The sequence below is a fragment of the Triturus cristatus genome, chromosome 7, assembly GCF_964204655.1.
Source record: "Triturus cristatus chromosome 7, aTriCri1.1, whole genome shotgun sequence".
In the NCBI taxonomy this organism is placed as follows: domain Eukaryota; kingdom Metazoa; phylum Chordata; class Amphibia; order Caudata; family Salamandridae; genus Triturus; species Triturus cristatus.
In genome coordinates, this window is record NC_140590.1 from 1593148813 (window position 1) to 1593174774 (window position 25962).

At 46.2% G+C, this 25962-nt stretch overlaps 1 protein-coding gene across 2 annotated transcripts in view; it reads left to right on the forward strand.

The window, feature by feature from the left end:
• Nucleotides 1-25962, forward strand: part of GNAS (GNAS complex locus) — an 812652-nt gene that overhangs the window by 102700 nt on the left and 683990 nt on the right. The window lies entirely within an intron of this gene.

The window sequence follows — 25962 nt, forward strand, 5'->3', positions numbered from 1 at the left end:
CATGCCTACCTAATGGTGACTGGTAAGGTGAGGCATAAGAGCATACATGTATATCATACTCAGCGTGTTAGACTGTGCTCCAACATAGGCATAGCACATCGTTGTATCAAGTGCAGGGCATAGGAGCATACATGTATATCAGACTCAGCGTGTTAGACTGTACTCCAACATAGGCAGAGCCCATCGTTGATTCTAATGTAGAGCACTGAGACGGCGCGGGATCGCGCTGTGACTCACCTCCCTATTGTGGGAAAATCGCCTCAGCTGGTACGGTGAGTTGAATGGGCGCCTCCAAATTAGGTGCCCTGTAAGATATAAGTTAGAACAGACGGGGCTGAGTTAGCGGTTGAAATGCCTGGATGGAATGCACTCCCTGCCCAGGTGTAGGCAGGCGCACGCTCTTCTCTCCCCCCCAGAAACCTCAAACACCCGGGGGGCCGGGCGGGGCACCGGCCGTGCATTGTAACGCACGGCACAGATCCCACCAAAGACCCCCAGGTGCCGACGGTCTCCCGGCGGGGGAGAGTGCGTAGTGTACTGCATCTGGCTACGGTGTCAAATACATGTACAAGATAAAGGACAGCCCCAATTAGTGTCCCCAAGAAGCTGCCAAACCGGACCCTGCACGTGTGTCCAAGCAGTACTTACATGTCCAAGGGGTAACCGCGCTGGATCACCTACCCTCGCTACCCGTACCAGGAACAATGTGTCTGCTACGGCCGCAGTACATGTATTGTTTCCTGGTTGCGTGCGTGTGGGGGGGCGTGTCGCGTTCAGGCTGCGTCCAGGACTGATGCCTGAACTGGGCGTGCACACGTATATGGCCCTCTTCGGCGGCCATCTTGAAGTGTGCAATCCGGTTGTCACGTAATGGAATTACGGTGAAAAGGAGTCTGGTCTCAACTCATGAAAGCGGGACACTAGCCCCCTGGTAATGTGCATATCTGAAAATGGGTGCGTCCTGCACTTGTGAGGCGTATTTACTCTCTCCATCCTAAAAACTCATGTACCCCATCAATCAATCTTGTGTATTGTGAGTTTATCATTTATACTGCCCAGAGATGTTGCTGAATTAAAGTTTGTACATGCGATAGTTGCATTGAAAATCGATGTCATAGAGGCACTAGTAGGAGTAATTGACAATGAGTCTTAAATGCGTGGAAAGAAAGGGTGGCATATACATACGTTCAGCCAGGGCTCATCTGTTGTTCAGGGTTGCCCACGGTATGTCGTCATTTAACCCATTCGTGGATGTTGACAAATGGTGTATCCATCGTTGCTCAATTCTGAAAAGTGCCTGTTGTGTAGTCCTTGGGTGGCATTCTAATACCACCCATTGTAGTGAGTCTGGGTTGTGTCCCTTCTCTTCGTAATGTGTATACATTTTGGTCCTGACCCTCTGGCATCTGATGTTACTTTTGTGCTCCGTGATGCAAATCTTTACTGGTCACAGTGTCATCCCCACATACATTTTACCACAGGGGCAGGTGATCAGATAAATGCATTTCGGGGTGTTGCAGTTCATGTGTGTCTTCAATGTCCATGTGAAGGAGTCTGATAGGGTAATGGCTTTCACCACTCGGGTCTGGTCACAGACAGTACAGCCACCACAGGGGTAGTGTCCTGTGACAGCGGGGAGACCCCAGAGGGTTCTCTGTGTCTCGTTCTGTTTAGGTCGGGGTCTGGTGTGTATGATCACATCCTTCAGATTCTGCGTTCTCTTGAAGGCGAATCTAGGCAAGGGGAACTCAATCTCGCCAGTGTTGAGGATACCCCAATGTTTTCTGATAATCCCCTTAATGTGTGTGGATTTTGGTGTATACGAAGTCACACACGTCAGTGATTCTGTGGGTTCTTTGTTTGTCTTTTGCAAGAGTGCTTCCCTGGGGTTATTCAGTGCTCTCTTGGTGGGATCCTTGACAAGCTTCTATGTTTAAGGTTGTGTTCGAGTACCTTGGCCTCTGTTTACTATTCGTTGAGCTACAATTGCGTCTCAGACGCAAAAACTGACCAAATGGTAGGTTATCCTTGAGTGCCCTTGGGTGGTGGCTCTGGTACAGTAGCAAACTGTTCCTATCGGTTGGCTTCCTGTACAGGGTAGTGCTCAGGCCTGTCTGTGTCAATTGTATATTGAGGTCAAGAAAAGGTATGTTGGTCTCTGAGATAGTGTGCGTGAATTTGAGGTGTTGGTTCTGTATATTCACCCACTCACAGAATGCCTCGCAGGTGGCGCGATCACCCCTCCAGAAGATCAGGATGTCGTCAATAAATCTCCTCCATAAGGTGATGATATTGAGTCAGGTCTATGCAGCCTTCCTGAATTCCATGTTTTCTTAAACGTTGCAGGTCTTTGCTAGGAGAGAGTTCTACAGTTTGGCTACCATTGAAGAGAAATGCTGAGTTTCTTCTTCTAGACACAGACGGTCAGCAGAGGTGCCACTCTAGAGTGGAGGGTTCTTCACTGCAAGTATTTCCACACATTTAGTTGGATGAATGTTGACACCTTGTAGATAGTCCTGTGAGTATTGCAGAGCGCCTTGAAGTCAGAGCATCTGGTCACTGGTTGCTGGAAGAGTGTTTTAAAGGCTTTTGCAATGCAGTCACGGAAGTGAAGGTGTAGGAGCTCACTTCCTGGTGCATTTTTGATTCATTGTTGTTTTCACAGTAATAAGACCAGGGTCCCTAGTTAGAGTCAGTTTGCATAGTCTAGATAAGGGTTCTCCAAAGTCGGTCCTGGAGGGCTGGATCCATGCCAGGTTTTTAAGATAACTACATTTATCTAAACGGGATATGCAAAAAATCTGGCATGGATCCGACCCTTCAGGACCGACTTTGGAGACCCCTGCACAATACGTGACTGGGACAATTGTAGCCTGTAGCTTCTGGAGGAACCTAGGTGTAGTGCAGTAAGTTAAAGAGTTTGCAAGTGCACAAAGTGCCCATTGTCACTTGGGATACTGCGCGTAGACTGGAGTCCTGGTCACTCCCAGATTTCTTACCTCAGTAAGCGTTGCTGGTGGTGGGCTTAGTCACGTGTTTGTAGGTGGATCAGTATCTTTATTTTGGAAGCGTTCAGTTGAAGATTGTTACTCAACTTGTACTGGTCGACAGCTTGAAGGCAGAGGTCTAGCCAGTGCTCTGTAGCTGGATCTGCCAGGGCTGAGGCCTGGCACAGCAAAAAACAGACATCGGACGTGAGCCCTAAGGTGCCCACTGCCTCTTACCTTCGCTGTGTAAAGAAAAAGCTGTATGTGCCTGTGTGCCACATGCTGCAGACGCAATGCAGTGTCACCCAAAGTGTCCCATGTGACACGGAGAAGAAGCAACACAATGGATACTGGTATTTACAATTGGTGTCTCATGTCCTAAGTTATTATTATTTTTTGTTGCAGTTTTATATAGCGGGAACTTCGACCCGAAGGTATTGCAGCGCTTTACGTGAGCACCAGTGGCGTTACACAAGGATACATTCATTTTTTACATTTTTCCTTTGGTAGGCACAGGGCGCTTAAGTGATTTTTCCAGAATCACAGGATGTTGAGTCGACGTGGAGACTCAAACCTGGTTTTCCAGTTTCAAAGTCAGCAGCTCTGACTGTTATGCCAACCGAACATTCAACTCATCCCCTCTGTACATTTGCTTCCTCAAGGGTAGTGAGAGCAAGAAGTTAAGACCCCACTGTCAAAATAAAAATGAAAAAGTCTAATGATAAAAAATAAGTGCTGAGCCCCAAAAAAGGAGTTGTATGGGTTGCAGGGCAAGGCAGTATTCTTCCACTTTTCCTTTACCATTTTGCACCCCCAAGAATTCCCCTGCACCCCTAAGAATGCCCCTAAGAATTTTGCACCCAGGGCAGCCGCCCATGCTACGACATTGGTGGTGATGACCACCACTGGCCCAAAATTCAACATGTTTGTGGGTGCCACCGGAGAGGTTGATCTTTATTTGTAGGGACGGCCTTGCAAAGTACATCATCAGTGTGGAAGGGAATGTGTGCTAGAAGGAGCCAGCAGATGCTATTCTAGGCAGCAGAGACATGTTTGCATTTACCTTGGTTGATTATTAAACAGAATTAATTTTTCAAGCAGTATAGACTTGGGAGGTGTAAAGATGGTGGTCAGGGGGGTCTGCCGGTGAGCAGCTTCACGTTGCCTTAGGGAAATACAGAACCAGACAACATCCTAAGTACTAACACTAAAACGTGCGATTTTTCCTCGTATGAAAATTGCTTATAATTTATAATATAATGCGCCTTGGCTTCAAATCAATAAAGCTATGTGTTCCTTGTAAAAGGGTGCATGCCGTCACTCAGTGGTGAAGACCCTTCATAGCTGGCTTCCGGGGTCTGTGGGGTGAAAAAGTTCTTCCCTCCTACACTTATCTTTGTTTGCTATATGATGCTACGAAGGATGATGTATGCTGTCAGATGCATAAAGCAGGCTTGGTACCCGTTCCTCGGGCTGCCTCTGCCTTCATCGCCCTGCTGCCTCTGTCCTGGGTCGGCACATGTCCCGTCTGCGGCCCTTGGCTGCTCCCTGCTCACCGGGCCCTGTGGTGAAATGTTCCCAGGTACATACTGCTGCATGGAGTGGCCAAGGTTTGTTGACATTGCTTGTTTGCTCAGCAGCAGGAGAGTCGGGTTACGCTCGCATTTACCGTACTGGCTCTTCACATGCTCACATCACAATTTTACAAGCAGTATATTTCCGCTCACTGACATCCTTTCAGGCCATGTTGAAAAACTGCGATTTTGGGGGGGGGGTTCATTTTGTAGAACTGCTAACTCGTTAGTGCCAGTCAAATCAGTAGCGTAGTTTTGGTGCCATTGTCCCTAATGTAAAAGACACACAATTGATGGACGGAATGCAGAACAAATCAAAACATTCACCCCCAGTCAAGAGATCTGGGTTAAATCTATCATTCTTTTGCTCAACATGCCACCCCAGTTTAGACCTGGCCATATGCAAATCAGTCTTGATCCTGTGCCTCATGGGAACAGTCCAGCCCGAACTGCCAAGCCAGGTCCTCCCTAGACCGGAAACAAGCATCCTAGGACCCGTTTTGGAGTTTTACCCCTCTTCAGCCAGGATAGCTTGATTCCAGTGGCACAGTGAGCCCTGGACCCACTCTGGGCATACCTGGCACACTTAGGGTGAGAAAGCAAAAGACACACAATTGATGGACGGAATGCAGAACAAATCAAAACTTTCACCCCCAGTCAAGAGATCTGGATTAAATCCATCATTCTTTTGCTCACCATGCCACCCCTGTTTAGACCTGGCCATGTGCAAACCAGTCTTGATCCTGTTCCTCATGGGAACAGTCCAGCCCGAACTGCCAAGCCAGGTCCTCCCTGGACCGTAAACAAGCATCCTAGGTCTGGTTTCGGGGTTTCACCCCTCTTCAGCCAGGATAGCTTGATTCCCGTGGCACAGTGAGCCCAGGACCCAACTGGAATGGCATGGTGAGCAAAAAAAACTATGGATTAGGCCCACATCTATGTACTGGGGTGAATGTATGACATTGTTCAGCATTCTGTCCTTCAGTTGTTGTTTTTGCATTGGTCACCCCGAGTGGGACGGGTATGCCCAGATGTGGGTCCCGTGCTCTCCATGCCACTGGAGTCAAGCTATCCTGGGTGAAGAGGGGTGAAACCCCGAAACCGGTCCTAGGATGCTTGTTTCCAGTCTAGCGAGGACCTGGCTTGGCAGTTCGGGCTGGACTGTTCCCATTGGGCACAGGATCAAGACTGATTTGCATATGGCTGGGTTCAAACTGTAATGGCATGGTGAGCAAAGAAACGATGGATTTAGGCCCAGATCTCTGTATTGGGGTGAATGTATGACATTGTTCTGCATTCTGGCCATCAATTGTTGTTTTTGCAGTGGTCACCCAGAGTGGGACGGGTATGCCCAGACGTGGGTTCCGTGCTCTCCATGCCACTGGAGTCAAGCTCCTGGCTGAAGAGGGGCGAAACCCCGAAACCGGTCCTAGGATGCTTGTTTCCAGTCCAGGGAGGACCTGGCTTGGCAGTTCGGGCTGGACTGTTCCCATTGGGCACAGGATCAAGACTGATTTGCATATGGCTGGGTTCAAACTGGAATGGCATGGTGAGCAAAAAAACGATGGATTTAGGCCCAGATCTCTGTACTGGGGTGAATGTATGACATTGTTCTACATTCTGTCTATCAATTGTTGTTTTTGCATTGTCCCTAATGTAGGCAAGAAAAAAATGCAAGGTCAAAGCCAATAGATCTCACCTATGCGAGAGCTATTGGCTTTGACAATGTGTTTTGGCCGTGCTATACACCAGTGCGGCTGCTGCTGAGCAAGGCTAGAAGGGAGTGTCATGGAGTGGGGTAGATTAGAGTAGAGTGGAATGGTCTAGAGGGTAGTGGGGTGGATTGGCGTAGAGTGAAGTGAGAGTTGAGTGGGGTAGAATGGAGTGGGGTGGATTGGGGTAGATTGGACCGGGGTAAATTGTAGTGTGGGAGTTGGGTAGATTAGCACAATAGGTTGAAGTGGGGTAGACTGGAGAGAAGCAGATAGGAGTAGGTTAGATCAGGCTAGATTCGAGTAGAGTGGAATGGGACATATTGGGGTAGATTGGAGTGAAGTGGAGTGGGATAGATTGGAGTGGAGTGAAATGGGATCGATTGGGAGCATTAGAGTGTGGTAGTTTAGACTTGAGTTGGGTAGATTATGGTAGGGTTGAGTGAGGCAGATTGTGGTAGATTGGAGTGGGGTAGATTGTGGTGGAGTAGAGTAGATTGGAGTGGCGTGGCTGGGGGTAGACTGGGGTAGATTAGAACAGAGTGGGGTAGATTTGAGTGGGGTGGGGTTGACTGGGGTAGATTGGACTGGTGTGGAATGGAGTGTAGTGGGGTAGATTCAGGTCTTGTGTAGTGGGGTATATTTAGTGCAGTAGATTGGAGTGTGTGGGGTAGATTGGGATGGAGTGAAGTGGGTTTAAATTGGGGTGGGGTCGATTGGAGTGGAATTCAGCAGACTGGGTGGAGTGGGGTAGATTGGAGTGGAGTAGATTGCTGTAGATTGTAGCAAACTGTAGTGTGGTTGGGTAAATTGGGGTACATTCGTGTGGAGTAGGGTAGATTGAGGACCAGATGTATGACCGATTTTTGCTGTCGCAAACAGGAAATTGGCCCGCTTACGACAGCAAAATAGGTCTGCCCTATGTACAAACCCTATTTTGCGAGTCGTAACCTATTATCGACTCGCAAAATAAGGTTTGCGACTCGTTATTGAGAAGGAGTGTGCCAAGGGCGTCCCTTCCTAATAGCGAATCACACTTCAATGTACGATTGTTTTGCGGCCGCAATTGCGGCCGCAAAATACTCGCAGTTTACCACCCATTCCAAAAAGGTGGTTTGCCACTCGCAAATGGGAACGGGCCCCCTGAGGACCCCTTTCCTTTTGTGACTGGAAGCGAAAATATTTTTTAAGAGCAGGCATTTTAAGAGCCAGGGACCATTGCCTACTCTTAAAAAAATGAAACAGAAATGTTTCATTTTTACTTTTTAAATGCATCCTGGTGTGTGCTAGTCATTCCCAATGGGGTTGCAAATTGCACCTGCCTTATGAATAATAATGAGGCAGGCAATTTGCGACCCCGTTAGGAATCGCAAACAGTGTCTGAGACACTGTTGTAAATTCCATTATGTGAGTCATAAAACAACGCAATTTGCCACTCGCAAAAAGGGTTGTGCATCTGGTCCTTGAAGTGGAGTGGAGTAGAGTGGAGTGGGGTAGAGTGGAGTGGGGTAAGTGGTGTAGATTGGAGTGTCGTGGAGTCGAGTGGCGTGGCATGTCAGAGTGGATAGGTATAGACTGGAGCTGCATGTCGTAGAGTGGAGTTGAGTGTCATAGAATGGAGCAGATTGGCATAGAGTGGAAGGGCATAGAGTGGAGTGGCATAGTGTGGAGTATGGATGGTGCGGTAGTGCACTGCCATTACAGACAAAACATTTTCAATTGAAATGACATTTACATTTGCATCGAAATATGGTTTTACTGCACACAAGCAATAATGTATGCAAATGTCATCACCTAGTGTATTGCTGTTTTTTTTATCATATTCAAGTATTTGTTTCTACCACATTTCAGAATTACAAAAAAATGCACTTCATTTGTACAAATTCCGATATATTCTGAAACATCAGCACAGTTCATTTATTTGTGTGTTAGGAAGAAAACCCTCCTACAGCCTCTTCCCCTACATGGTTACTCAGCACAATTGTCACATAAATTCGCTCACTTTGAAGTCAGAGAAAGAAAAAATAACACAAAGCTCCCTGGAAGAGATAGCCTGACAGGTGACCTCTGTCTCTGAATGCACAGCAAATGTGACAAGATAAGAATAAGATTTAAAGATCTGTTTACAGAAAGCGAATTCGTGGAAGAATACAGTAAATAAGATTTGGGCAACGGGAGGAACAAACTCAAGCTGGACAGCCTAAAGCAAATAAAGCAAGCAAACAGAAAGCCAGAAAATGTGAGTCACAGGCTACAAAGCCACTGGTAAGCAGCTTTCTGAATGTCCTCAAGATGTCTTTAGCAAACAAGACAGCTGTGCTATCTGGTAGATTTCAACCTAAAAATGGGCTGGCTATCTCTTGGTTAGGTAGTAAAAAAAACTGCTATTATTTGGGTGCAATGGCCCACTCTGACTAATGGGCCCTGGCATTAGTGCACCTGCATTTAGAGGCAGACTAGGCCTGGGCATAATTTTAATTATGCTGGCATAATTAGTGTCACCCGGTGGGCCCAATGAGGGCGGCATGTGAACGGGAGCCGGGGGCCCACCTTCTGGTGCTCCCTGCCCGGCCCAGTATGTCTTGCCTATCTGGTGGCTTGGGAAGAGGCGGAGGTCCTCCCTGGCTGCCATCGGACTCCTGAAGTGCTCACGCAGGTCCGCGCTGAGCCGTGGCTGCGCAGCCATACCGGATTGCTCCTGTGAAATGCCATTGCCGGCGGATCTGGCGACCGCCGCCCTGGGTCTTGCTGTGGAAGATCGATGCAATTTGGACCTATGGGATACGATTTCTTTTTGTAGCTGAAGGACTCTCCCCAGGTTTGTGTGACCCCCCCCCCCCCCCTTTCCCTGCCTGGTTGTGTCTGGGGGTGTTCTGGCTGCCCTACGGAAGAACTGTGCTCCTGCCTGTGCCTGCCAACTCTGCTATCTGCTGGATACTTTTGAGTCCTTGGTGGTCCTACCCTTTCTTTCTGGTGGCTGAAGTGGCGGTGGAGTGTCCCAGCCCCAGCTCGCTGGATCAGGTGCGGGCCCCATCGCACTGCCTGGTTTGCCCTTGAGGCCCTCCCTGAGGCCCCCCCGTGTGCCCTACCGCCGGAACCAGGGATTTCATTTTGGCCTCAGAGCCCCCCCATAACACTGCGGGGTGGTGGAGGCGAGGGGACCCGACTGTTGGCTTGTGCTGGGCCCTGTACGCGGCTGCCAGTCTGCGAGGATCCGGCAAGGGACCCCCCCCCCCCTTAACACCAGGTGGGCCATGTATATAGATCGCTTTTGGAGTGCGCCATGGGTCATCCCACCTTCACCCCTACTCCTGCGGAGTACCCCCCGCTACCACATTGCGCGGTGTAAAGGAACCATCACCTGGCCGGGGCACCCATTAGGGGGTGCGGAGTTGCCTGCGTGTGGAAGCGGCCGGGCTAGGCCCTGGTGCAGCTTGTGTGCAGGTTGCCTCTCCACCCGCCTCTCTGCCTGCTTCGGACTGGCCGCCAGTGGTGAGGGAACCATCTCCGTCTCTCACCCCCCTGGGTGCTCTCACTGGCACGATTATTGCGCTGAGGTGCAGGCGCGCCACTTATCGACTGCTACACTGGCTTGTGAAGACCTAGCCGCTGTTACTCAACATGACTCGCGACAAGCTACATGGCGCTAAACAGAGCACGCTCGATCGCTATGCCGCCGCTGGGACGCAGTTGGCGGATCCGGCGGGTCAGGGCTCTGCTGGCCCAGATAACGCTGCATTGATGGCGGCAATCACATAGTCCTGAGCTGCGCTTGAGGCTCAGATTGGGGCGGTAGGATCAGATGTGATGTTGATCCGTCAGGACCGCAGCAAAGCGGTCAACAGAATAACTGAAGCCGAAACCTGGATCTCCACTACAGAGGATGCAGTTGCTTCTACATAAGAAGGTGTTCTCTCTGGAATCCATCACTAAGGGGCTCGCGTTTAGGGCGGAGGACGCCGAGGGCAGGGCCCGAAGGAACAATCTTCACTTTGTAGGTTTTCCAGAGGGGTGCGAGGATAATAATGTGGGACAATTCCTTGTTACGTGGATACGGAGCTGGATCCCTCAGTCGTCTTTATCTCAATGTTTCATTATTGTACGTGCATACCGTGCCTGATGCAAAAGCCTCCACCTGGGGCCAGGCCTCTGTCCATTAGAGCGAGATTCCTCAATTTACGGTTTTCACACAGGCTAGATTGGCAGGCAGGCTCCAGCATGATTCCCACCATATCCTCATCTTTCCGGACTATACAAGACTGGTGCAACAGCGCCGGCAGTCATTCACGGCTGCCAAAGCCCGTCTGCGAAAACTCAAGCTCCAATATGCACTGCTATTCCCGGTACGGCTGCGGGTCATATACGAGTCCCGTACTCTCTTCTTTGACACCCCAGAGGAGGTCTTTGCTTGGACGGATGAACAACGGAAGCTCAAGCCACATACTCCTCCACGTTTTGATTCTGAGTCATCCTCTAGTGAGGTCACGCAGCGGCTTCCTCAAACTAAAGGGAAAATGAACAGAATATCACGCTCGAGGCGTCGTTCGAAGTCTCAACGTGCCTCTAGCTCCCGGGATGATGGAGGTATACGTGACTCCTCGCCGGTGCACAGTGGAGACTGAGAACTGCGGTGCATGTATTGGAACGGACCAGATAGGCTGATGAACTTTATCTCATTGTCCCTCGTTCATATGTCTCATTTGGTTTTATTACTCTAGAATTGGAATTTGAGTACTCTGATTGGTTTGTCTAATATGCTGATGGTATTAAGTATGGGTCAACGAGTGGCCTTCTCCCCTTCTCTTTCCTCTCAGCATCTGAGTACCTAACGTTTCTTTGGGGATTGCATTATGGGGAACCGTTGGTATGAGACCGTGCCTTGCACCCGTTGGGGTAGTGGTAAGATGCTCACCGCGACAGATACTTCTATTGTTTTTGAGGTATTGGGTGGGGTGAGTGGGGGAGGGGATGGGTTTCTTGTTTTGATTGATGTTATTTGTTCATGCCACTAAGTCTTTCCTTCTTTGTACTCTGAGATTGCAAATGTCATCCACGTTATCAGATGCTTAAATGTATGTCACCACCGACTATGTCGCAAACTCTAGCCAGGGTTGGGAGTAGAGAGCTCCGTATCCTCAGTTGGAATGTTAATAGTCTATTGGATAAGATTAAACGGGGTGCTGTGTTGCGCCAGGCAAAGCGGCACAGGGTGGGTGTTCTCTTAGTACAGTAGACCCACTAAGCGGGCACTAAGACACCTTGTTTGGGATGGTTCGGCTTTGCACACACCTATCATGCTGGTTTCACTAGAAGCTCCCAGGGAGTTGCAATACTCATACATCGCAGTGTCCCATTTGTTCATAGCCGCGTGTGGCTGGATCCACAGGGTAGGTTCATTGTGATCTATGGGACACTCTATGGTGAGCCCATTGTTTTAGGCAGTGTCTATGCCCCTCCCCCTCTCTCATGGTCCTTAGTGGAAAGGCTGACGACGCTCTGGACCGACCTTCCATCGGTATTAACTATAGTCGGGGGGGACTGGAATGATGTTATGTCCCCGTCGCAGGATAGATGGCGCGCCACAGCCCGGGTTGCAGAGGCCCCAGACTCCAAACTATTCCCCCTGGTTCAAGGCTTGGGGTGGGTTGACACATGGAGGACTATACATCCTGACACGCATGCCTACACCTATTTCTCTTTTCTCCCCTTAGATTATATTTTCCTCATGGCGCCACACACCAATAGACTAGTCGAGGCTATAATCCTTCCCAGGGGGCTTTCCGACCACTCCCCAGTGTCCATTCTCCTCTCTCTAGACCCCAGAAACTCCAGATTTCGGTGGCATTTGTCACCGTGGTTATTAAAGGACGAGAAGTATAGGGCACATATACATACATATCTAGCAGACTATCTACTGCTTAACACAGGATCAGTGGAGTCGCTGGTCACCCTCTGGGAGGCTAGGAAACCCACTCTTCGGGGAGCGGATATTGCCTTCTGTACTGCCTTACGCAGGCAGCGGCGCGATAAACTGCTCGGAATTGAGTCTCAACTCCTTGAATTATAGTGCGCCAGTAGGGACACAGCGAAACAGGTTGCACGTAGACAACTATTGACAATGCAACAGACGTTCGCCAGCGAAATCCTCAATGAAGCCCGTCTTTATTGGCTCGCCACTCGTAGCCATATCTACCAGTAGGGGGACAAATTCAGTGCTCTGTTACACCGTCTACGTCAGCAGACGCTACAGCCTCAGGTGCTTCCGTGTATATGTGGCCCCGATGGGAACGCACTCACAGACACGGTTGCTATTGCTGATAACTTTGCCTCGTTTTTTGCGGACCTCTATACCTCTCACGAGGTGCTACCTGCTGCCCTTGTACAGACGTTTATCGATGACTTTCCTCCCCGCGCTTTGTCGGATACAGCACACGAGGAGCTGGATGCCCCCCTGTTAGTGGATGAAATTTTGCCTGCACTGTTGGATATGCGAGTGGATAAGGTGCCGGGACTAAGCCTGGGCGAAGCACTACGCTACGCTCGCGTAGTTTGCGAAGTTCGCGCTACTTCGCACTACGCGAACTGCACGTAGCACAGTGCGAACACGCGTAGCGTAGTGTTGCGTAGTGCTGCGGTCATTTTTTGCTTGCTCGCGGTCCTCAACGGCAAGTTGGCGACCGCGAGCAAGCAAAATGACATCCCGGCGAGACTTTTTCCTTGTTCGCGATCAGCAACATCAAGTTGGCGATCGCGAGCATGGAAAATAAACCTCCCGGCGAGATTCCCAACGCGAGGAGGTCAGGTTTCTCATTGCGAGGGGTCGCGTATGCTCGCGACCGCTCGCGATGAGAAACTACCAGTTCGCACTGTGCAAGATGCCATTTTCAATGATTGCACAGTGCCGGTTGCTTGTCCGCACTGTGCAATCATTGAAAACAACATCTTGCACAGTGCGAACATGTTACTACGCAGTTCGCGAAGTGCTACGCGTAGCTCGCGTAGTGCGAACTTCACTTTGCGTAGCTTCGCGAAGTGCTACTTCGCGAACTACGCCAACCCTTAGCCGGGACCAAACGGCTTCCCTTGCGAGTTGTTTAAAAAATATCACCCACAATTTTTATAACCCTACTTATCGGCCCTGGAGGCTTCCTGGGAACATGGAAGCATTCCGCCAGATTGGCGTCATAATGAGATCGTAGTGTTCTTGAAGCCGGGTCGTCCACCGGAACCCTTTTCGTCCTATTGCCCGATCTCCCTACTCAATGTGGAGGCTAAGCTTTTGGCCAAGGTAATTGCCAACCGTCTAGTCCCATATATTGCAGAGTTGATCCATCCAGATCAGGCAGGATTTATGCCAAACCCCGCCACACGGCACAATATTAGACGTGCCCATAATGCTATTGCCGCGGTTGATAAACTGGGCACTCCTGCCGCGCTCCTTCTGGCAGACATGAACAAGGCCTTTGACTCCCTCAGTTGGACGTATCTTTTTGCCTTACTAGCTCGACTTAATATCGGCCCTCGGTTGCTCTGCCTTAGTTGCCTGTTGTATACGGATATCACCGCCTCCCTCCATGTGGCTGATTCGGTCTCTCTGAACGCTTTGCGGTTGGGCAGGGGATGTGCCAGGGCTGCCCGCTCTCCCCTTTTCTTTTTGCTTTAGCCATGGAGCCGCTCGCGGCTTGGGTCTGGATAGACGTACAATTGCGTGAGTTTGAGTGGACATCGGGCATCTCCGACCGCATAGCACTTTATGCGGATGATGTACTATTCTTTCTCACTGATCTTCACCGAACGGGCCCGCGCCTTCTCCGCGTTATGCCGATATTTGGCAAAAGCTCCGGCCTATACATGAACCGGGGAAAATCCTTTTTGGTGGCCGCTGCGGGGTGGCGCTCGGCTGGGTTCTTGGTCACGAGAGGTTGTTGTGACCCAAGATGGCTTCAAATATTTGGGTGTACACCTTTCTCCATCTCAGGCCCTGGTATGGGATAAGAACCACGCCCCCCGTGAACACAGGTGGGTGATCAAACGCGGGTGTGGTCTCACCTACCTCTATCTCTATTTGGTAGATCCGCTATTTTTAAAATGGTTTCTTTGCCTCGTCTCCTCTATCAGCTACAAAATCATCCCTTTCCGATAAAATCTACATGGTTTCGCCAATTGAATGCTATCCTTCCCCGATTCTTGTGGGGGGGTGGTGTGTCGTGGGTGGCTTTGAGGATTTGCTTCCAGTCTACATACTCTGGTGGAATGGCTACCCCTGATGTTCAGGCATACTATATGGCCTCCTATTTACTTGTTCTCAATGACTGGTGGTATGGTGATCGTGGGGACCCGGCATATGCGATGGAGCACTGGCTGCTGGGAGACCATTCTCTCCACAGGGTTCTGTACTTAGTAGCGATGCGTTGTGAGCTACCACCTGCCACTGTCACGATTTTGACAATCTGGAGAGCGGCGCTCCGCCAGATGGGCTGGTGGGGGAGACTCACTAAGGAAACCCCATTGTGGAATAACGGACAATTGCCACAGCTGGCACACCTGTCTGGCTTCCGAGGCTGGGAGGCCATTGGGATAGATACAGTGGGGGCAGTTGTGCGTGGATGAACCCTCAAGTCTTTTATGGATCTCCAAGCTGATTACGATATGCCCTGCACACAATTTTAACGCTATCTCCAGTTCCGTCATGCCTTCACCCCATACATATCCCACTTAACTGAGATTCCTGGATTTAATCCCATTGAAGTGAAGGTTTTCATGGGAGACCTGGGGGATCATAAAATTACAAAAATATATTGCACACTTATTAATAACACCCCCACTACACTCCATAACACTAGAGAGGCATGGAAACAAGATCTGGGTCCCTTGGAGGAGGATGACATGGTAGAGGCGCTGGAGTCCTCACGCAGCGCAGCAATTGTGGCTCGCCTACGCCTTATCCAGTTTAAATATCTGCACAGAGCTTATTACACCAGGCACAGGCTGTGGTGGGCTGGACTTATCGCATCCCCGTACTGTTTGCACTGCAAATCTATGGAGTGTACATTCTTGCATACTGTGTGGGCCTGCCCAGCACTATCGAAATTCTGGAGGGGGTGTTCACCTGCCTGTCGGAAGTTCTGGGATGGGTTGTTGCTTCCTCACCGAGACTGGCTATGTTACACATCACAGAGGACATAGGTGGGAAGAATGGATACAAGCTCCATCGTCTCTTTCTGGGCCTAACACTGGCCTAACACTGGCCAAGAGAGATATCGCCCGGGCCTGGAAGGATGAATCCTCGCCATTGTTTGGGGTGTGGAAGAGGGGTCTAGATTTTTGTATGGGCCTGGAGCTCCCGGTTTTCGAGGCAAGTCAAGTCAAGTCAAGTCAGGAACATTTGTATCGCGCACATATCACTCACAAGAGTCTCATGGCACTTGCAGACAGCTCTGAATGAACGGACTAGATCTAATTTCCAAAAAGCCAGGTCTTCAACTTTTTGCAAGGGGATGCCCCCGTCAACACTACAAAATTTGGAAGCGGTGGGCTGACTATAGGGGACTATATCCCTCCACCTGATGTTGGCGAACTTATATAATGATCTTGGTTCATTGGCATATATGTAGCGATTGTGAACGATCTGATTATGATTGACAGCATCTTTCTCTTTATTCAGGGTTCATATATTTGTTGAAGAAATGTGGCGCAGTTGAATTTCTCTTCTTTTTTTCTTCTGTATCTCTAGTTTATCTTGCAATGTATCTTTTGTGGAATCAATCCTCTATTAATACTGGAAATGTTGACCCATATATCTGTTCCCATGTGTATTTCCATTGGATGCCCGCTGGGGTGCTTGTGCTCTATTGGATGTCGACAATAAAATTATGTTATGAAAAAAAGATTTTACAGATAGAACATGGGTGCCATTTTTCAAAAATGTGGGAACATGGCATCCCTTTGACACAGAAGACAGGCATGTTTTCGACAATTTTAAAAAAAAAATGCAGCATATCATTGCAAAGTTGTTTAGTTAGGGACTGCATCCAGCTACTAATACCAGCAACAGGAGACGCTGTTTCATAAAATTCAGGTGGTGTTTTGACTGCTTAATACGAGCGGTTGCAAGGCAGCCCAGATTTGTTGGAAAAGCAGCAGCGGTCTGGAAATGGTTGCCCGTATTTACCTTCTTATGACTAGACAAGTCGGGATTCCCCTGCCCCTTGATAATTTCCGCGGACGAGACTCGGCACCCTAGAAACTGCACTTACACCATAAGTTTGTGAAAAAGGCTGCTTTAACCCCTTCTGTGCCACGCCCTTTCCCCCTCCTGTGCCGGCCGTTGCATTAGCGGGCGGGGTCCATGACGAGATAGTCTCGTCATGGGCACAGCGCAACCGTGCTCCATGACGAGACTATCTCGTCATGGGCACAGAAGGGGTTAATGGGGCAAGTGCATATCTTAGCAAAAATAAAACACCCCTGGCCGTTGCCTTGTAGACTAGTATTGTGCCTTGCTAAAAAAAAAATATATTTCTAAACAATATATCCCATGTCACCCCTAAATACCACTCTTCAGCTTTTGTCAACCAACTCCCAAATAACTCACTCAATCCTTGTCTTCAGCTTTCCTCACAATCACTGCAGCAACCTCCATTTCTTGTATAACTCAATTCATGAAGATGTGTCTGCAGCCGCTCCACGGCAGGTATCAGGAAGCATGGAAATTGCTTATGAAGACTGGGTCACACAAAGACTATCCATTAGATGTCGGTCCACCAGAGTCCGTATGGCAGGAGTGCACAGACCCTGAAACAACCACCCTTGAGATGGAGTGAGTGACTTAGAGGTGGTGATGTCGGCGATTTCCCCATGGCCCCATGGTGTGGCATGGGAGGGATACTGCACAGTCCACACAGTCCAGTGGAAGCCCGGTGAAAAGGGCCTCAAGGGAGTTGCATGCGAGGGGGTTATCGTGGTAACAGAGGGAAGCTGTTGCTCCACTAGCGAACACGTGGAAGCATTGCGGCGTCCGAGAAAGATTCTGAGCAGGAGAAGGAGGCAAGTGCAATGCTTCTGGAATTAAGTTTAGCTGTTGCACCTGACAGCTTGGCATCTGCTGTTTTCACTGTTTGGACTGGTGAAAATGGCAGCCCGTCCTCAAAGGCACCTTTTGAAAGCGGGCATATGCTGTTATAGATTTTGTGCAGTGGTTGTCATGAAAAAATTGTATTGTATTGTAATTGCATTTATATAGCACTTACTACCCCTGACAAGGTGTCAAAGCTCTTTTTCAGCAAGTAACATGCTACTCCGGAACCCAAAAAAGGATTAATGAGGATTAGTATAGGGTAATATGAAATTAATTTTAATTTGAGTAGTGGACAAATTAGTTTATTTGTATTGAGAAAGGATAGTGGAGGGATATAAGAGTGAAGGGTTTGCATTTACATAGCGCTTGCTACCCCTGTTGTGGTGTTAAAGCGCTTTTCAGCGGGTAGCACGCTACTCCGGAACCCAAACACTTTGTTTCAAACTGGATCAGCATTTTACATCTGCTGTGAATCCACTTGCTAAGTGTGATTGCTCAGGAAACGTAGTTGAGGTTAGATAGTACATCTCATTTTACCCAGTGAAGTCAGATTGTTGAGAAGCATGCTGTGCACTGTACTGTTCACCACCCAGAGTTGCAGCTGTAGCAAAGTGCATGCATGACCTTCAACCCAGGGTTCAGAAGTTCCTCCTTCATACTCATTAATGTGGTTTCAAATCCTGTGTGTGTTCAGAAGCCTAATAGGAGGTCACCCTGCAATTTGATGGGAGGTGTGGGTTTTTTAACAGCTTCTAGATCCTTTGTCATGCAAGTAATTCCTAAGATGTGTCTCTTTGATATGGCCTCAAGCTCATCTTTTGGTATTTTTAAGTAGCCATTTGAGGATTCCATATCTTAGGGATCAAGTTCTTGATGCTGTTTTTGATGAAAGGGACATGGATTGGAATGACTAATTTCACTAGCTGTGCCTTGCAGATGCCACTGCATTTTCAGGTTTCTTTTTAAATAAAAGCCTCAGGGTCTCATGTACTTTTGGGCAGGCTCCAAGTGCAGCGTGCAAATTGCACAGCAATGTTTTGTGACCTACCTAGGAATTTGCAATGCGACTAATGGACTAATCAGCGGTATCCGAAAATGGATTTCCACATTAGGTTGCGAAACCTGGCGCCTCATTGTCATTAATAATGTAAGACACAATTTTCAACCTTCTTCAGAGGGCAGAGAGCACATGGATGGAGGCAGCTGATCTCCGTACCTAAATTTGCATTCCATGGATGTGAACAAAAATGAATGTTAATATCCAGGGAAGCAGTTCTGGGTTACCAAATAGGCAAAGTAGGCCCCGGCCTTTGGGCCCCACTCCTTTTAAGGGCCCCGCGACAATGGATCAAAATAATATTGATTTGATCTTGAAAGAAAATTAAAATCAAGCGTTCTTATGTTGTTTCCAAAACATCTAAAAAAATTGAATCAACTCAAAGAAACGAAAACTTTACATTAAAGACTCTTTATTGAATATTTAAAGTTTTGTTGGTTTATTAAAATGTAAAAACAATGTGTTTATCTGTGTGTAATAAAATAGATTTATTAAAATGTTTGGTAAAATTATAAACGTATTAGGAGATAATTTGGGAGTGGGGCCCCGAAATATCGACTGCCTAGGGGCTTCCATAGTGCTTAATAGGGCACTGCAAGGAAGACATGAAGTGAGCATGCAGTGAACCCATGGAGAACCACCTACTTCCCCTAATGCCACCCCCAACAATTTCCGCTGGGGACAGCGTATCCTTTGCAAATCAGTTATCTCCCTGCTTTGCAATAGCAACACTTAGATACATGTCTTTACAACTTGCAAAAAATTCTATTTGTGATTAGGAAAGAGTTGCAAAACCCTTTTTATGAATCAGAGATTTCCATCCTATAAAAGGATTCATGCCAAAATACGTGTTCACAGCACCGAAAGTATGCTCACTTATAAACACACAAACGCACACCTATGCGCACACCCCCATATGTAGACAAGTACACACAAAAAGCACACACAGTTGTGCACATATGCCAACAAACACATTCATGCTCATACCGGCAGAAGCTAGCAGAATCGAACACAGACACACACACACACACACACTGCTACTAACACAGTCACGTGTTCACACAGAGAGAGTGTCACATATCCCTCCGAGGGAGAGGGCGCAGGCGGGTCGGGCACAGTGTATGAAAGCCCTGCAGTTTTTGCCGCTTACGCACGCGACCGCAGGCAGTTATAAATATGGAGATATATATAAAAGCCCCCGTTTGAAGGGCCGGCTGCAGCACCAAGGCAAACACGGCAGACTCGCCTCTTGTGCGCGCCCTCCCCGCGGAAGGCGGCCCCTCGCGCTCGCGAACCCTCCAAATTACACAGGGCCCGTTCTCACCCAGTGTTGACTTTGACGCGGTGCCTCAGACTAAGTGTAGAGACTTTCCAAGGAAATGCTTGGAAGGCCCACAATGCAGCCGCGAGGCTGCGCGCGCCAAAGCCTCTGGTGAGAGAGGCCTGATCCATCCAGCAATTTCCAATTACCCTGTCCTGCCCACTAAACCCATTCTTAGCAATGGCTCGGCTTACGTCGTATTTCTGTGGTGTTTTTTTTTTTTTTTACCTTCTGGTGCTGTAAAAATAGATGAACATTGTGCTATTTTGGATTTTTTTTGTTTTTTGTATGGGAAGACTTGACCCGTCGGTATTTCTTCCTATTTAAATCTGCACTTTCAACCCTTTTTGCTGAGCTGTTCCCGTTATAACCGGTCTCCCGGGTCTTGGGTGATCATGGCTTTTGGCAGTTTAACACCATGAAAGGCTACTGTTCAGTGTCACTTGAAGAAGTTTTGGGGCCCTAGGGCAGACAGATTTTGGGGCCCCCTGTTCGAACAACTTTGAATTATATTGCTTCTTTTCTGGTAAATCAAGTCTGCATCAATGCCAAATTTGATAACTGTATGTGTGTGTGTCTATATATATATATATATATATATATATATATCAAGCTCAATCCCCGCCTTAACTCCCTTGCACTCTCGATCGGGTGCTTTAGACTATAACTTAGATATATATATATATATATATATATATATATATATATATATATATATATATATATATATAAAAATATATATATATATATATATAACGGGGGAATTTCATTGGTTTATTACGAGTGAAATATCCACCTAACTATAACGGTGGTCGCCAGTAGGTAGTTATAGTTAGGACCACGTTTCCATAGGAAATCCGCAACATTCTATTTGGAATAACTTTTGCGCCGGTCGACGAATCCTCGCGAAATTTTCAAAATAGGTGGGGCGCTACGCTCCGCTCCTTCCCTGAAAGTCTCGGGGGGATTCGTCAAGTGGGGACTGAGAAAAAAGGGGGGTCCCAAAACGCGTTTTTCCCATGCATTTTTCCATAGGACCTTTAGACACAGCTACAGCCCGAACGGCTGAACAGAGTTCCTTGAAATTTGGCAGAGAGGTAGTCTACAGGTCAAGGAAGTGCCTTTTGTAGGTTTGGTGTAAATCTGTTCAGTAGATTCTGAGAAAATAGCCTTTAAATCAATATATATATCTGAGCCAGCTTACGGTGCGCTTACGGTGCGCTTACCGTACGCGTACGGTGACGTGCGCGAGCGCGATTCTGATTGGCTGTTAGATCTTAGTAAACATTCGAATCGGTCGAAACCAGGAAGCGGCGGCCGCCATTTTCTCTCTCGCACTCTTAAGCGGAGAGGAAAAACAAAGGCAAAAAACATGTAAAGGGACTGTTTAGACAGCTCCTTACCACCTAGCATTGATTAATTGGTCCCCACAGTTCCCCCAAGATCAAAAATTTAATTATTTTTATTTACGAAAAATCGCCGATTACGCTTACCGTACGCGTACAGTAAAATTAAAAAATAAAAAAAAAACAATTATCCCCACTCTCCCCACCCCGTGTGCAAATGTTGCCCGTAGGGCTCCATTAGTGCATGGCATAATAAAAATGTGAAAAAAGTAAAAGCTTACATTTCACAGCGAAGCGCATAATATGTCCTGCATGTGCGCACGGTGCGCGAAGCACATCGTGCGTACATGGCCCATCCACGGCACTAACTGCGTAAAGTGGGCGCGCGTTGCGCGAAGCGCACCTCGTGCTCAATGTGCGCGCACGGAATGAACTGCGTTAAGTGGGCGCCACCCCGTGTGCAAATGGTGCCCGAAGCGCACCATTTGTGCATGGCATATCATTGATGTAGAAAATGTAAAAGCTTACCTTTCACAGCGAAGCGCATAATATGTCCTCCATGTGCGCACGGTGCGCGAAGCGCATCGTGCGTACATGGCCCATCCACGGCACTAACTGCGTAAAGTGCGCACACGGTGCGCGAAGCGCACTGTGCGCGCACGGAACGAACTGCGTTAAGTGGGCGCGCACGCCACAAATGGCGTAAAGTAACTTAGCATTTAAAAAACCGTACAAATTCACTGAAAAAACCATAGGTTTCACACACGTTATAGTTAGGAATTAGCATTTAAAAAACCTTGCAAATTCAATGAAAAAACCATAGGTTTCACACATGTTATAGTTAGCTGGACATTTCACTCGTAAAAAACCAATGAAATTCCCCTGTTATAGTTAGTGCAGGGAACTATAACTCACGTGACCGCAATCCTCTGCTGATGACATATGTGTCTTTATGAAAAAAAATATTTGTAATATATGTATAGCTAAAATTTAATGGAAGAAGACATGGGCAAATAAGTGTCTAAATACAGTATTAGCATCAGCAGAGGATTGCGGTCACGTGGGTTATACTTGCCTGCACTAACTATAACAGGGGAATTTCATTGGTTTTTTACGAGTGAAATGTCCAGCTAACTATAACATGTGTGAAACCTATGGTTTTTTCATTGAATATATATATATATATATATTAAAGAAAGGCCTTAACTTTTGTCCTAATATACATCTGGATATCGCACAAACATGTATAGATCTTTATAAGTATGTCCGCAAAATAAAATTGGCTAAGATCTTTGCAGAAAAGACAATGACCACAAAAGATAAATTTACAACAACTTTTAATAGTGAACTACTTGTAGAAGATGAACAAGCCTTGAAAACTCTAATAACAATGGGATAAGTGGAACCAGAAGATCATCTAGATAGTTTGGGAGCATTACTACCTCCATTAGGAGCAGGGGCAAGCGGCAAAAAAACGAAATCCTACTTCTGCCCAACTTTACCACCAGGTAATAAGATCGATGTGTTCCACGAAGCAATAATACATGACTTATACCAACTTAACCAGAGAAAGGTCAAGGACAATCTATCAGTCCTCGAAAGAAAGGCTTTAAAAGACCTCCAGCAGGATCCCGCAATTGAAATAAAACCCGCGGACAAAGGCGGGAATGTGGTAATTCTAAATAAAGAAGACTACATATGGGAAGCGAATAACCAGCTAAAGGATGAGTCATGTTACAAGGAAATGAATTCTAACCCAACAAAAGAAATAGAGATGACCATAAATAAACATCTAAATGCTTGGCTTGGAAAAGGTCTGATAGACGAAGATGAGAAAAAATATTTAACAGTTGCAAATCCAGTAGAAGCAACAATTTACTTTCTACCTAAAGTGCACACACGTCTATTTAAACCACCAGGCAGACCTATCATATCAGCAAATGGCTCTATAATGGAACTAATGTCAAATTATATTGATCATTTCCTAGCACCAATGGTGAAAGATCTTACTTCCTATTTGTGAGATACAACAGACTTACTTCAAAAACTTGAAGGGATACCATGGCATCAAAGATATAAATTGATATCAATGGACGTAGTCTCACCATACACCAGTATAGAACATCAAATAGGATTAAAAGCGTGCAGTTTCTTCCTGGGAAAAAGGAACATCCAATATAAACAACATAACACCATGTTGCTAGAAATGATAACCCTGGGCCCGATTCACAGAACTAACTTAAAACAAAATCCTAAACTTACTACCATTTTGGTATTCACAGAAGGCACTTACTCATTTTGGTATTCACAGAAGACACTTACTCACTTCGGTATTCACAGAAGTTAGGAGTCCTAACTTTAGGACTCCTAAATGCCTTCTGCGAATACCGAAAGTCTTAAAATTAGGATATCTCTTGTAAAAGCAAATACGTGGTATATATAGTGGAGTGCCCTTGCAATTTAAAATACATAGGTAGCACTATTTGTGAGATCAAAAAACGCATCTTAGAACATATAAGAGCTACTGTTAACAGGGATCGTTCCAACGCAATTGCCAAGCACATGGAAAAAATGCATGAGAGCAAATGGGAATTGCTGAGATTCTATGCAATAGAACAAGTACCCAACCCAGAAGGAGGAGGTAATCGTGAAAAACATCTCCGACAAAAAGAATCAAAGCATATTGTGTCGTTCAGGACCCTGACTCCTCACAGGTTAAATCAGGATGAGGAACTGTTTGTACATTTGTAAAATTTGGAATGAATACTTTACTTGGAAATTAGCATTGAACTATTCATTTGGGGAACAGTTTTGACTAATTAGTCACAATGACATCAATGATAATCTGAAGTCAGTGTGCTGCATCTTTGACAAGAGAAAAATGTTATTATTAATTTAGGGGTCTCTAGGCAATATATGTAATTATTAGAACTAACATATACACCCACTAGAGGAATGATAGAGCCATTTTGCAACAGCCGTGATTAATCATTGAACAGAAAATGATTATGATTGGTGGAAATGTTATGATGATAATTAATTGGTCCCAATATATTGATATGGTTTCAAACATCAACACCCACTAGAGGGATTAGACTACAACAATGACTTATTGATGAATCATTGAAACATTTGTTTTGGCTTCCATACAGCCAAATGTTATTATTTTAACAATCGTTTAATTATGCACTGTGTTTCACATATGTTTTTGCAAATTATCACTTTTTTCACAGTAATTGTATGAATTATTAACAAAAAACATTCATAACACGTACAAATAAGAATAGTGTGCACTACATAGACCAGAATGCTTTGCAACTAAACAAACAGGAAGTAGTTGTGATAGTAGAAATAAATAATGTCTGGTCATGCCCGGTTGTTATCCGTGATCAAGGTTCGAGTTGAGAACCGAAACTCGTTGGCCATAGCTTTGCTTGTGAATATGGAATAAAAGCAATTTAAAAGCAGCAGATTCCGAGTGAGTGCGTTTTCAATCGACTTCTGGGCTCAGAGGTCATCTGCTTTATATTTACCAGCTGCCCTGCCGGACGAATTTCGCACCGCGCCAAAAGAGGAGCGCCGACTTTCAAAATCGAGGGCTCCACAGGATTCACACACATATATATATATATATATATATATATATATATATATATATATATATCTAAGTTATAGTGAGGAAAATTGTATTTATCATTTATACACAAACCCAACTTGAACTATGCAAACTGGAGAAATTATAAAGTTTTAGTTATAACTTACATTTCTAATTTACACACCACTAGATACAACTAACATTTATAATTTATGCACTATCTTCAATTTACTATCTGTCACTCACCGCCCTTCCCATCAATTGCCACTTTATATTAACTATGGCTATGGACACTGGAATTATGCGGCAGGAGAGGGGCAAAATATGCTGCAGGGTTGAGTAAATTATACGTCAAGAAAAGGCAAATTATGCAGCACAATTTGTGATAGTATTACATCATTATTTTTACACTTGTTAACACTGTCTGGGCATTGGTTGCACCTCATTAGTACCAGTTTATCTCACAAATATAGCAATAATGTACAGACAGGTGGCCAGTCAACCTTTACAAAGAACCCTCTACTACGCAGCAAGATGTATTGTATTGTATTGTCATTTACGCAACATCTTCAATTTACTATATGTCGCGCCCCTCCGTACACATTCTTCTCACATCAATCGCCACACTACATTACCTATAGCTCGCACTTTTTTCGTGCAATGGTTATACTCTTGCATATTATATAACTTATAGCATGTGAAATCACAGCAGTCATAAAAGGACTTATGACATCTGAAATGACATCATTTCTCAGAATGCGATGCATGGTAATGTGTTGAGTTATAGTCAGGGCCACTGGAATTATGCGATTGTGCAGCCGCAGCGATTTTTGAATAACTGTAGATTTGCCGCATTTGCCACATAACCAATCATCTGCCACATAAGCTGCAGATTTTAACAAAAAAATTGTTTCTAGCTCAAACGGCTTAAAAGTTAGTATAAACTCAACGACAGGCAGTAAGCACTATGTAAATGCAATTATACATTTAAGTTGCATCTAGTGGTGCGTAAACTCAAAATGTAAGTTATAGATAGATAACTATAGCTTTAAACTATCTCCAGTTTATATAGTTTAAGTTGGGTTTGTATATAAAGAATTAATATTTTATTCCTAACTATAACTTAGCTTTAACCTTTGTTTTTTCTTTAAATTTAAATATTATTTATTTTTTAATAAAAATGTTTTGGAAATCATAGTGTTGAGAGTCATTTAATTGAGTGTTAAGTGTACAGCTAGATAGTCAAGAACAGTGTTGTACAGTGTAGTGTAATAGAGCCTAGTGTTGTGGAGT